The sequence below is a fragment of the Prionailurus bengalensis genome, chromosome A3, assembly GCF_016509475.1.
Source record: "Prionailurus bengalensis isolate Pbe53 chromosome A3, Fcat_Pben_1.1_paternal_pri, whole genome shotgun sequence".
NCBI lineage: Eukaryota > Metazoa > Chordata > Mammalia > Carnivora > Felidae > Prionailurus > Prionailurus bengalensis.
The window spans coordinates 86,003,126-86,012,032 of NC_057354.1; the positions used below are offsets into that span (position 1 = coordinate 86,003,126).

Genomic DNA, 8,907 nt, shown 5'->3' on the forward strand with positions numbered 1-8,907 from the left:
TTGTTATTAATAATTATTGATATTTAAATATGTGTGTATTTCACAGACATTTCAAACTTCTCACGTCCAGATGGATCTTTGGATGTCCTCTCTCCCCACTCCCAATTTGTTTGGCTCCCTGTCTTCATTATCTCAGTAAAGGACATTAGTAAACACCTACTACACTGTGAGAAAGAGGACACCAACTTGCTTTCTCCTTCTTTTTCTCCCTCCTTAAGTCCAACAGCAAGGCTTGTGTCTCCCATTTCCAATATAGGTCTGGGATCTCTCTCTCTGTTCCCACAGCTGTGGCTGTGATCCAAGCCACCATGATCTCCCCCCTGAGCTAGGACAATAGCTTCCTTAGTGGACTTCTCATATCTCTCCTTGTCTTCTTCCAGTCTATTTCCTTTAAACACACAAATCAGGTCATGGTACTCTCTGCTTAAATCTCCACATGGCTATACAATGCACTTAAAAATACTTGAAACTCCTAATTATGGCCTACAAAGCCCTGAATGGTCTGACATCTACTCATATCTCCAAACTGATCTCAATCTGCTTTTCCTTTAGCCAAATGTGTGCAGGTATCATTGGCTTTTGCTTCTCTTCCTGGAGCATGTCAAGTGATCTTCCAGGGACTTTGGCAATACTATTCTCTGCCAGGAAAATGCTCTTGGCCATACCACTGTTCTTGATAATATCATCTTCCAGGTGAATGTGTCAGCTCTCCCAAAGAGCAGTCCTGACCATTTTAGGTATGTTCATTTTACTCCCACTCTCGTAAGTACCCTTTCATATCACTCTGTGGGCCCCCTTCTCACACGGTTGATAAGTGCCATGACAGTGGAAGTTCACACCCATTTTGCTCATTATTGTATGTGTAGCATCTGGCCAAGTATCTGGAAACCAGCAGTTGTTTAGTAAAGACTTTAGTGTCTTCATGCCTATTGTTTCCTGTATTGAAGAACTCTTCCTCCATCTTCAGAAATCCTGCTCCTTCACAACAGTCCCCTGGACTCTGCTCACCAGTCACTGCTCACCAGTCACCCAGAGAGGTCTTCCCTGACCACCCTGTAAGCCTTCCCATCATACCTACCCATCACTCTCTTTTGCCTCATTAGCCTTCATTATCTTTGTTCTTACCACTTGATATTTTGTGAATTCTCTTGTTTATTGTTGATTATCCATATTCCCCTAGGGAATGTGACTCCACAAAAGCAGTGACTTTGTTTAATGCTGTATCTCAGCACTGAAAATAGTGCCTAGAACACAGTAGAGACTTGATAGATATTTATTGAGTGAATGAATGTACAAAGCCAGGCAAGGCCATGTTAAATTCCATAATGAAATGATTTTGAAGAGTAGAAGATGAGTTGGCATTGAGACCCAGTTAAACCATAAGCATTTGGGGATTTAAACCCCTTTCCTTTGCTTCCTGGCTTCACCCCTGTGCTGTAAGAGGAACAAAGGAAATCATCCAGAGTATCCGTCTCCTCAATTCTTTCTGTATCCAGTGTATTTTCACTTTACTTTGGCAGCTCTGTGTGAGTGTGAGTTTTGCATTCATCTTTTAGCTGCTGGGAAGAAAATATAAAGTGAATGAAAGAATGAACATTTAAATGAGTAAATAGGAACGTTCTCAGTGGATGCTTGAAGATGTGTATCAGTCATCCCCTTGGAGAGTCACAAATGGCCTGCAAAGCATTGTTGAAATTATAAACAAGATTCTCCCAAATCTGGTACATGACAGATCTATAGTATATCTGTAATAAAAATACATGTTTTAAAAAAGATATGTCTTTGAAAAACCCAGAGATCCTTATCTATATTTGTCTCAGGACTCCTTCTCCCATATAGAACCTAGATCATTTCAATGTATTGCTATTGGTATTTTTCAGAAGGTCACTCACAGGGGATTAAGCTTGAGTGCTTGTGCATTGTGCCATTGAGTCCGTACAGATATTTTGGGTTACTATTTGTCAAAACTGAAAGCTTATTTTCAATAATCAAGAAGCTTATCTTAAAAATATTAATGTTTTTCAAAAAAATTCCTGATTTAAAAGTTATATGAATATATATAAAATGCATGTTTAAGAATACATATATACATATATACACATATACACACAGAGAGACACACACAAATCAATTATAAAAAGCTGTTGTAACAAATCAACATGTATTTGTGGTTGTGAAACTTGATTGTAAAACACATATTAACTTGCTTTGTAAAGAATGAAGGGTGGTCAGAGGGAAACAAAATGGCAGCGCCAAAGGGGAGCCTCTGGGTCAGGGCCCAATTGGGGTTCCTGCCACTGCTGCTGCTGACCATGGCCCTGGCGGGAGGCTCGAGGACCACTTGGGCTGAAGTGTTTGACTCGGCCTTGGGTGATACGGCATCTTATCACTGGGCCTGTCAGTTGACCTTCCTCTTACATACCTACCCCAAGGAAGAGGAGTTGTACGCATGTCAGAAAGGTCGCAGGCTGTTTTCAATTTGTCAATTTGTGGATGATGGAATTGGTTTAAATTGGACCAAAATGGAATGTTGAATCTGCATGTAGAGAAGCACATTCTCAATCTGGTAAGCAATATGCTTGACATCTTGGTTGCCAGGACCAGCTGCCATTTGCTGAACTGAGACAAGAACAGCTCATGCTCCTGATGCCAAAAATGCATCTATTCTTCCCTCTAACTCTGGTAAGGTCATTCTGGAGTGACATGATGGACTCTGAACAGAGCTTCATAACCTCTCCGTGGACGTTTTATCTTCAAGGTGATGATGGAAAAATAGTTATATACCAGTCTAAGCCAGAAATCCAGTATGCACCACAGTTGGAGCAGGAGCCTACAAATTTGAAAGAATTGTGCCTACGCAAAATGTCCTATCTGCAAACGAGAAGTTCACAAACACATAGGAAGTGTCTTGAAGATGGAGAAAGTGATGGCTTTTTAAGATGTTTCCCTCTTAACTCTGGGTGGATTTTAACCACAACTCCTGTCCTCTCGGTGATGGTATTGCTCTGGACTTGTTGCGCAACTGTTGCTACAGCTGTGGAGCAGTATGTTCCCTCTGAGGAGCTGAGTATCTATGGTGACTTGGAATTTGTGAACGCACAAAAGCTAAACAGATATCCAGCTTCTTCTCTTGTGGTTGTTAGATGGAAAGCTGGACTATGAAGAAGCAGGGCCTCTACCTACAAAAGTGAATCTTGCTCATTCAGAAATTTAAGTGTTTTTTTTTTCTTTTTTAAAGTAAAGGGTAATAGACATCTAAATTTCCATTCCTCATAGAGCTTTTAAAAATGGTTTCATTGGTGGGGTGCCTGGGTGGCCTAGTTGGCTAAGCATCCGACTCCTGCTCAGGTCATGATCTCACGGCTTGGGTTTGAACCCTGTCAGGCTCTGTGCTGACAGCTTGGAACCTGGAGCCTGCTTCAGATTCTGTGTCTTTTTCTCTCTCTGTCCCTCCCCAGCTCATGCTCTTTCTTTCTCTTTCTCAAAATAAATACACATTAAAAATTTCTTAAATAAAAAAACAAATAAAAAATGGTTTCATTGGATATAGGGCTTAGACATCACTATAAAATGCAAATAAATTTATCCAAATCTGTGAAGACTGTATTTGCTGAAACTTTATCTGTAAGTTTTTTTTTCTAGTAATTTAAGAGATGGGTATTTGAGATCACATTTTTATTTTACTTATAGCTGTGGCTATTCTATTATTTACATTGTTTTTGTTTGTTATCTTTCTTAGCCAAATTCTGTGAGCTGATCATTGCTCTTTCCCATCTCCTAGACCATGATACTGTCACTTTAGTTAATAAATTGAACACTCAGTAGCATTTGATGCTTCTGCTGAGAAATGGCCCACAAGCTGTATTTTGAAATTTAGCAGGAAATGCCCTTTTATGACACTAGATTTTCAGTTGTACTGATGGAAATCATTAAAATTTTATTTGAAAAAAAAAGAGAACAAAAGGTTATAGGAAGGTATTATATTATGTGTGCATAATATTTTCCTAGATAGAAGAAACTACATAAGTGTTTTGTTCTGTTGTCTTGCATGTACTTTGACCCATGATTATTTGGACAGATTTTGAGTTATTTCCCTTGGTAGGAAATAACCAAGGCTACGCATCTGCAAGGTTTCAGGCCAAGGTCATGGATATAGCCTAGAGCCCTGAAAGCTTTTTCTTGGGGCAGCTCCCCTGAGGTATAAAGAATTTGAGTGTAAATCATGCCCTGGCCAGCAAGAAGCCATCTCTTAGTCACTGAGCTGACGTGCCAAGACCTCTTCTCTTGACAGGGATAGGTTTGATGTGTAGACCTCAGGACTGTGGGTTCAGTATGCTGTGTGTGTCATTCAACACCATGCCATATCTTCCCTGTCATCATGCAAAATGAATAGCATGAACATTTTGGGAGCTGTGACCCTTCTGTCGTTGAATGGTTGCTCACCAGCTTCAGAAGGAATGCACTGACATTAGCAAAATCCTTAAGGAGAAGAAATGAGGAAACCAAAGATGAGAAAACAGCAAGGCTGCAGAATGTGAGTGCACACAATGCTAAGTGTCTCTCTGGATTGCTATTATTTGTTCCTGAGGATCTTTCAAGAGGATAGAAACTGCGATAAAAAAATAAGGGAATTTGGGGTTTTTAGCCTGAATAAGCAAGGCTATAGGTGCCATTTAGATGGCCATTTAAATAGGTCAGGTTAAATGCGGATTCTTCCCTGCTCCCAAAGCCTGTAGAATAGATATAAACTTAAACTGTAGCAGCCAGAATACACATTAACTATAAAACATAACTTTTAGGACCTGTAGTTCCCAACCAGGAGGTGCAACAGAATTATCCGGGATTCTTTTTCAGAATAAACGTGCCTGGACCTCATCTCAGGTTAACTTTTTTGTAAGGTGGACTGGAGAATCAGCATTTTAGTTTGGATTTACCATTGGGTTGACCCCTCTTCCGTTTTCATCTTTTGAAGCACTTGGTTCCTTGACAAGATTTTCCCAGTCAATGTGGACCTAACTTCCTTATTGGCTCACATGTGGCAGGAAGTTGGCCCAATACATGTACCCAGCACAGGACCTGGTAGTGAGGGGAGAGATGATTTTTTTTGAAAGGCCAGTAGAGGGAGCTGAGAAACAAGTTTTCCTCTTGCCTCGTATTCCTATGGTTGTGGATGTCGACAGGTAATTTTTCTCTCCCAGATTATAATTTGGAACAGATTAAATCAAGATCCGAATATTCTGGAATTTGGCAAGTGAGTGTGCCAGGTATTTCAGTCTCACTTTGCCTCCTTGAGCCAGCCATGTTGTCCTTGTCTCTGAGGGATACAAGCACAAATGTAATACACTGTGCCACTGTGGATGTCTGCTCTGCCTCATGACCCTCTTCGGGAGGGAGAAAGACAGCAGAATCAAATTGGACTCTGGATTACAAGACAAAATGGCCAATACGTTTCTTTTCTCTTCAGGTTTTTTCCCTAATAAGTTAAAGAATGACTTTCTTTTTTTTTTTTTTAATTTTTTTTTTCAACGTTTATTTATTTTTGGGACAGAGAGAGACAGAGCATGAGCGGGGGAGGGGCAGAGAGAGAGGGAGACACAGAATCGGAAACAGGCTCCAGGCTCTGAGCCATCAGCCCAGAGCCTGACGTGGGGCTCGAACTCATGGACCGCGAGATCGTGACCTGGCTGAAGTCGGACGCTTAACCGACTGCGCCACCCAGGCGCCCCAAGAATGACTCTCTTAGGGTGATAGTGTTATTCTTTTTTGAGAGATGCCTTGTTGACGATCCTGATTACAAGCTCCTCCATTTGACCCAAAAAGGAAACAACAGCTAATTACTCGAGACAGAGAGTAGGTTGCATTTTTGCTAGGTCTGAAGATAAGTGAAATAGGTAATTTATAAATGAAAAGGAGAATCAGCCACAGAATGGGAGCAAAAAAAGATAATAATTCAACCTAGCCTTACAATTGCAAAGAGAAATGAAGAAACTTAAAAAAAAAAAAAGATAAAACCTGAATTGCAAAATTCAGGTTGTGCTGAATGTGCTGATGAATAGAATCCATTCAATTCCTGAGCAAATGGAATAATAACAGTAAGCTTGTACTCATGGGGATCTTCAGATTGTTTCCTGGGTATTAGTGGGAAATGACCAGAACTAAATGGAACATAAGTATTATTTGAATCAGCGTCCCTATTCTTTGGATGGTGAATGCAACAGTGATTTTAGAGTGAATCAGGCTAAAAATAGCTATAGGGCTTTTTTTTAAATATGAAATTTACTGTCAAATTGGTTTCCATACAACACCCAGTGCTCATCCCAACAGATGCCCTCCTCAATACCCATCATCCACCCTCCCCTCCCTCCCACCAACCATCAACCCTCAGTTTGTTCTCAGGTTTTTTTTTTTTCTTCTCAGTTTTTAAGAGTCTCTTATGTTTTGGCTCCCTCCCTCTCTAACCTTTTTTTTTCCCTTCCCCAATGGTCTTCTGTTAAGTTTCTCAGGATCCACATAAGAGTGAAAACATATGGTATCTGTCTTTCTCTGTATGACTTATTTCACTTAGCATAACACTCTCAGGTTCCATCCATGTTGCTACAAAAGGCCATATTTCATTCTTTCTCATTGCCACGTAGTATTCCATTGTGTATATAAACTACAATTTCTTTTTTTTTTTTAACCACAATTTCTTTATCCATTCATCAGTTGATGGACATTTAGGCTCTTTCCATAATTTGGCTATTGTTAAAAGTGCTGCTATAAACATTGGGGTACAAGTTCCCCCATGCATCAGCACTCCTGTATCCCTTGGGTAAATTCCTAGCAGTGGTATTGCTGGGTCATAGGGTAGGTCTATTTTTAATTTTTTGAGGAACCTCCACACTGTTTTCCAGAGTGGCTGCACCAGTGTGCATTCCCACCAACAGTACAAGAGCGTCCCCGTTTCTCCACATCCTCTCCAGCATCTATAGTCTCCTGATTTGTTCATTTTGGCCACTCTGACTGGCGTGAGGTGATATCTGAGTGTGGTTTTAGATTTGTATTTCCCTGATGAGGAGCGACGTTGGGCATCTTTTCATGTGCCTGTTGGCCATCTGGATGTCTTCTTTGGAGAAGTGTCTATTCATGTTTTCTGCCCATTTCTTCACTGGATTATTTGTTTTTCAGGTGTGGAGTTTGGTGAGTTCTTTATATATTTTGGATACTAGCCCTTTGTTCAATGTGTCATTTGCAAATATCTTTTCCCATTCCGTTGGTTGCCTTTTAGTTTTGTTGCCTTTAGCTTAGTTTTGTTGCCTTTTAGTTTGTTGTTGCCTTTTAGTTTAGTCCTTTGCAGTGCAGAAGCTTTTTATCTTCATGAGGTCCCAATTTTTGCTTTTAATTCCCTTGCCTTTGGGGATGTGTCACGCAAGAAATTGCTGCGGCTGAGGTCAGGGAGGTTTTTTCCTGCTTTCTCCTCTAGGGTTTTGATGGTTTCCTGTCTCACATTCAGGTCCTTTATGCATTTTGAGTTTGTTTTTGTGAATGGTGTAAGAAAGTAGTCTAGTGTCATCCTTCTGCGTGTTGATGTCCAGTTCTCCCAGCACCATTTGTTAAAGAGACTGTCTTTTTTCCACTGGATATTCTTTCCCGCTTTGTCAAAGATTAGTTGGCTATACATTTGTGGGTCTAATTCTGGGGTTTCTATTCTATTTCATTGGTCTATGTGTCTGTTTTTGTGCCAATACCATACTGCCTTGATGATTACAGCTTTGTAGTAGAGGCTAAAGTCTGGGATTGTGATGCCTCCTGCTTCAGTCTTCTTCTTCAAAACTACTTTCGGTATTCAGGCCTATTGTGGTTCCATACAAATTTTAGGATTGCTTGTTCTAGCTTCAAGAAGAATGCTGGTGCAATTTTGATTGGGATTGCATTGAATGTGTAGATAGCTTTGGGTAGTATTGACATTTTAACAATATTTATTCTTCTAATCCATGAGCACAGAACGTTTTTCCATTTCTTTATATCTTCTTCAATTTCCTTCATAAGCTGTCTATAGTTTTCAGCATACAGATCTTTTACATCTTTGGTTAGGTTTATTCCCAGGTATTTTACGCTTCTTGGTGCAATTGTGAATGGGGTAAGTTTCTTTATTTGTCTTTCTGTTGCTTCATTATTAGTGTATAAGAATGCAACTGATTTCTGTACATTGATTTTGTATCCTGCGACTTTGCTAAATTCATGTATCAGTTCTAGCAGACTTTTCGTGGAATCTATCAGTTTTTCCACGTATAATATCATGTCATCTGCAAAAAGTGAAAGATTGACTTCATCATTGGCAATTTTGATGCCTTTGATTTCCTTTTGTTGTCTAATTGCTGATGCTAACACTTCCAATACTATGTTAAACAACAGCGGTGAGAGTGGACATCCCTGTCGTGTTCCTGATCGCAGGGGGAAAGCTCTCAGTTTTTCCCCCATTGAGGATGATATTAGCTGTGGGCTTTTCATAAATGGTTTTTATGATGTTTAAGTATGTTCCTTCTATCCCGACTTTCTCGAGGGTTTTTATTAAGAAAGGATGCTGAATTTTGTCAAATGCTTTTTCTGCATTGATTGACAGGATCATATGGTTCTTATCTTTTCTTTTATTAATGTGATGTATCACATTGATTGATTTGCAAATGTTGAACCAGCCCTGCAGCCCAGGAATGAATCTCACTTGATCATGGTGTATAACTCTTTTTATATGCTGTTGAATTTGATTTGCTAGTATCTTATTGAGAATTTTTGCATCCATATTCATCAGGGATATTGGCCTGTAATTTTCTTTTTTTGCTGGGTCTCTGTCTGGTTTAGGAATCAAAGTAATGCTGGCTTCATAGAATGACTCTGGAGGTTTTCCTTCCCTTTGTATTTTTTGGAATA

At 39.8% G+C, this 8,907-nt stretch overlaps 1 pseudogene; it reads left to right on the forward strand.

Moving 5' to 3' along the window:
- The first annotated feature begins 2,191 nt into the window (after positions 1–2,191).
- Positions 2,192–3,573, forward strand: LOC122496942 (annotated as a pseudogene).
- Positions 3,574–8,907: the final 5,334 nt, after the last annotated feature.